Source organism: Macadamia integrifolia, chromosome 10, assembly GCF_013358625.1.
Source record: "Macadamia integrifolia cultivar HAES 741 chromosome 10, SCU_Mint_v3, whole genome shotgun sequence".
Lineage (NCBI taxonomy): Eukaryota > Viridiplantae > Streptophyta > Magnoliopsida > Proteales > Proteaceae > Macadamia > Macadamia integrifolia.
The window spans coordinates 26,725,546-26,731,164 of NC_056566.1; positions in this window are offsets into that span (position 1 = coordinate 26,725,546).

The window sequence follows — 5,619 nt, forward strand, 5'->3', positions numbered from 1 at the left end:
AATTGTACAAGATCGGAATTGCAGACGATTTTTTTCCCACCCACAGTACAATGACATCCTCAATGTCATCATCAATGACATCACAGACAACGGAAATATATGGCCCACTTGTCGGCAGAGGAATAATTGGAGCCTTTATTAAGAAAATTTTTGGTAGAAATTTATTAAATTTTTTCACAATCACCAAAAGCCTGAGTTATGGAGCACTGTGGTAGACGTTAAAAAAAAAAAAAAAAAAAAAAAAAGGTCTATGTTTAATTGTAAAGGAAGTTAAATAGAAAGGAAGTGAAATTTTCTTATTTAAAAAAAAAAAAATTTATATAATCATTACTTCATTTAACTTTAACTTTTAATTATTTTATATTTTGTTATAAAATTTCATCATATTTTACATCCGAAATCTTTTATTATAATTTGTGAAATAACAGTTACATGAAAAATGTATTAGTATTAAATATGATTTAAGAAAATTAAATAATTTATACAATTACATTGGATCACATCAGGTAATGTTCACAAACATTTTTTTTTATAAATAATGAAAATTTCATTTCCTTGAGCATTTGTCCTAACTCCCAAGTACTAACCATTGATTTTTTTTTTTTTTTTTTTTTTTTTTTTTCTTACATAAAAGGAACTTTCAATTTCTCATAATTCACACAAAGGAAAAAAAAAAGCGCATGTGCTGTAATATGTCATTTGGCCACCTATATTACAACAACGCATATAACCTTTTTCCAACTAAATGGAATCGACTACATGAATCCGAAAAAGTCTAAAATATTAATAGAAATAATAATAAAAAGAAGTAACAAAAAATAATAAGATGAGGTAAGAGGGGATGGAAAAAGAAATTAAAGTAATATCACAGGAACATCCCCTATAAAAGAGCCGGCTACATAGGTTCTTATCCTCCACATAATTTTATCCATAATCATATTAGCATTGAGCCCGACCACCATATGCGTATCTTTTCTCATCATTTCATCAATAGTCATTTTAGGCCCGTCCCAACCTCTACTGACTCTCTCTAATTGAATATGATCGCACTTCAGTATTATTGGAACACCTATGATATTATTTATTTTTTATTTACAATGGAGCAAAAATGGTCAAAAAATTTATGTGACCCCTTACTGAAAGACATGTTGTCGCCATTGATAGTCACGGAGAAGCAAAAGTGAAGATAGGAGACTTGACTTAAGCCGATCACCCCAATTATTTTTGTGTGTGGGTCATTGTAAAGTGGTAAAGTAGAGCAATCTTACAAAAGAAACAAAATAGTTAGCAGCGAAATGATATGAAGGATCCATAAGCTTATCCATTACCAAATGACCGTCAATAATAATTATTGTAATGTAGTGATGCTTTATGAATAGTTACAAACATGTTAACGGTAGTAAGCAGAGAGCAGGTGTTAAGAGAAAATAGTGATGCTAAATCGTATCATTGGTCTTTTTCCTTATGAATATAAATGTCCATATAATATAATCCTAGTAATATATATGAATCGACCTTCAATATTGAACATCTCTAAATGCCCCTATAATAGTTGTTACACTCTTCTATTGAGTTTGTGAACCCCAATGACGTCACTCCTCAAAAAATGAAATAAGCAAGGTTACGTCACAAATAGAAAATTCATGAAAAATTGCAATCCCCACCACATAATAATGCACCTACAAAGATTCCCCACTTCCTAGGAAAGCAAGACAAAGGTTCACCACTTTTTTATTTTTCTTTTAATATGATTTACACCAATGATTCATCACCCATTGTTAAAAGGAAAAATAGACAACAAAGGAAAAAATGGAAGCTGTAGGGTCGACCTAAGGTTTGTCCAAGAAATTATTTGGGGTGATCTGCTAAAGTCCAATAGACTATCGTCTTTTGGTCTTTCCTTAATAATAATATATCATAAACCACATAAGATGCTGGGACCATTTTGTCACCATTGGTTTTCATTGCGAGTTTGGATCCTCTACACCTAAGGGTGTCAAAATATAAACGAAACCATTTATTGGAATAAAAACCAAACTGGTTATAATTGAACTGAATCACATCGTAGTAAGTTGATTCGATTTTGTTCAGAACCGAAAAATCGATGGTTAAGTGACACCTAGTATTAAAAATTTAAAGTGTTTTGAATTTCGATGGGTCTCTACAAAAAAAGGAAAAAAAAAAGCAAAATAATAACCGAGATTGGAGTTTCACTTTCACATAATCACACATCTTGATATCCTAATTTCTAGGATCATAATTAATTAGTTATTATATGTGTAATCTTTTACATAGAAAGTATATTGTCCTTATCAAAATAAAAAGTATATTGTTTTGACTCTTTAAGAAGTTTAGTATATGTAGGATTCACAGTAGCTGTAGGATGCAAACCATTTTCTAAAATTACACTCTTAACCACATGTAAATCGATTGTGAACCGAATAACAAAAATCGATTAGACACCGCTAAAATCGAAACTGGATGAAAACGATTTTGATTTCACCTTATTCCTATCCAGTGCGGTTTTGGTTTCACCTTATCAAAATTAAACCGAACCAAAACCAAACCAAATAATCAAAACCACACTGCTTGACACCCCTATCTACACCTACGTCCTGAACAGTTGAACGTATACATGAGGATTCAACATCTATCTCATTTTCTATCATTATAAGAGTGAAGAGGGATACATATGAAAGCAAAAGGGATAGACGTTGGATCCTCACATAAAGGTCCAGGTAAACCTATTTGCAATGGATCCAAATACATAGCGAGTGTGAAATTAAGTGGGACCAACTTCCATAAGCTGTAGTGATCAGTTTTAACCAAACCTTATCATTGAGAATAGAGAAGCCTCATCTTATATTTCTATAAATTGGGTTAAAGAAAGGCCTAAACACGATCAAATGAGAAGATCAATAGGAGACTTATCTCTCTGTTTTGAGCAACTTCATTCATATCTTGTTGGTTGAGAAAGCTGCCTGTTCTTAGTTGGTTGGGCTACAGTCCATTATGTCAGTAACAAGGTAAGCCTGCGCATCTCATCATCTTCTCCCCCTTCTTAATTCTGTTGAACATAGACTGCTATGCTTGTGTTGGATCTTGAAGCAATTTATTTATTGGGCGCGGGGAGGGGGGAGGGGGAAGGATTGGTGTAAGAAAGTTGCCTATATTATCATTCATGAATTACTCCTCTTAAGCAACTAGTCCATAAGACACACTCTCTCTCTCTCACACACACCTATGCTGGGCTTAGACCTCGTGACAAATCAAAAATCGTCCCATTAGATTGCACTCATTTATATATATAATTTTTTTGGCTAGTAACAACGGGTATCCACACCTTCGGAATAACTAGTCCCATGGGCTCATATTGACCCCACAATTACATAGAGCTGGCAATGAAGAGCACTAAACACCTCATATGAGTGGCCCCAAGAAGGTAAGAGGAGTTAAAATCGAAACCACATGCTTTCTGAGGTGAAGATTCCTTGCCAACTCCACTACCCCTTTGGGGTTCATCAAGAGCTTATCTTTCTCACTTGTGATAGTAAAATCACCTTGCAATCTAATTGAACCAAATGCTTTTTTAATTTCTATTTTCGAAATTTTAATGCAAATCAGTGAACAAATAGGTTACAAGTCATCTGTAACTTGTATTGTTTACATGGAAAAATTCTCTAAATGGAGCCCACAAGGATCCAATCCAGTGGTACACACATGTCTATGATCCTGTAATATTACGACTCCATAAAATGTTTTGGCCCATTTTGTCACTGTGGGTTTTGATAGCCTAAAATCACAGTAGGACACAAGCATCTTCCATATATCATTTTTCAACAGAAAATTGAAAGAAAAAGAAAAGGAAGGTAAAAATTCATTTTACCCAAAAAAAAGGGGGCAAAGGTATAAATTCTGCAGTGAATTTAAAGAAAACCTTACCATTGAGATCTAAGAGTGGAGAAGAAGCCTCGTAATTATACATTCTATAAATTGGGTTCCAAGCTAGGAGATTTAATTACCTCTCTCTTTTGAGCACCTTCAATTCATGCTTTCTTAAGTACTAGTTGGTCGAGAAACCTTCCTGTTCCAAGCCGGTTGGGCTGCATGCTGCCCATTCTCTTAGCAATCAAGGTAAGCTGTGCACTTCATATTCATCATCTTCTTCTGTAGAACATAAAAAGGTTATGCTTGTGTTTGATTTTAATTTATACCTTATTCTGGATCTTAATTAATTTATCCTCTCCATTAAGGGCTTGAGGCAGCTAATGCTTCATAGAGCAGTGTGTACTACTTAACATAAATGGATGGTCAAATTCAGTGGAACTTCTCTGATTTCATTCTCGAAGTGATATTTATTTTTCACACATTGGCCCTGTCAAACCTTGGCTTTGATACTACTTGTAAGGGGCTTAAGTAGAACTCATCCTCAAAAGCTAACCATCAAGGAGAGGGTGCTCAAGTACCTATAAGTCTACACATTAGGCTACCACTTCTAATGTAGGATTATTACTTTAGTCTTTTGCATAGAACCCAATAAATCCTAGCTTAAGCTTTAGGTATCAACAATTCAACACCAACGATGATTTTGGGGACTAGATCCTTGAAATTGTCCCTTGAGATTTAGGGTTGCAATAGGGCTAGGTTCGGGCCGCCAAGGCCAAACTTGCACCCCTAATGCGATTGCACCCATTGTCTTCTACTTAACTAGAGAGTTGAGTTTGACGGGCTAGACCCTTTGAGTCCAGATCCCCTCCATTGCAAGTAAACATCCCACTCCATCTTATATTGTCCATAGGTCTTACTTCCTTGGGACCACTCACATGGGGTGTCTAGTGCTCTTCATTGCTTTTGGTGAAAGTTGAATGGTTCTCATTCAACCCTGGTATGACCCGGTCCATGTAGTTTTGGGGTTAGTATGAACCCACAGGACTTCAAGCCGAAGGCTTGGATATCCATCGTAAGCCTAAAGTAATCTGATTGGGACCCAACCAGTCCATTGGAATACTTGCATCCACTTTTATTGTAGTCGATGATGAGTTGAATCTGGGGCTTATCTGGCTCACTTTGTGATCAGAGTTTAGTTTCTCCAGTATCAAATAATATTTTGCCAAGGAGTTTAGTGTTTTTTTTTTTTTTTTTTTTTTGGGCTAACGATGGGTATCCAGGCCTTCGGCTTGACTAGTCCCGTGGGTTTGTATTGACCCCACAACTATATGGACCGGTCATACCAATTTTGAATGAGAACCATTCAAAATTTACCAAATAGCCCCAAGGAAATAAGAGAAGTCAAACTCAAAACCACGTGCTTCCTGAGGTGAAGGTCCTTTGCCAACTCGGCTACCCTTTGGGTTAAAAAAAAAAAAAAACTTTGTTCAAGAGTTTAATTATTATTTTTGTGGGGATTTTTGTTATATATTGTTATCGTTTCGCTTCTTTTTAAAAATAAAAAACAAAAATTCCAACTTTGCTCATTTGGTCTTGAAGTCATACTAAGCTATATATACAATTGTAATCTTATAGTTTTGACAAGACTTTAGATTACCAATATCGCTTGTGACATCCTTTACTAGTTGGAAATTAAGAACGGTAGGGAACTTAATTCACACAATGGCCAAT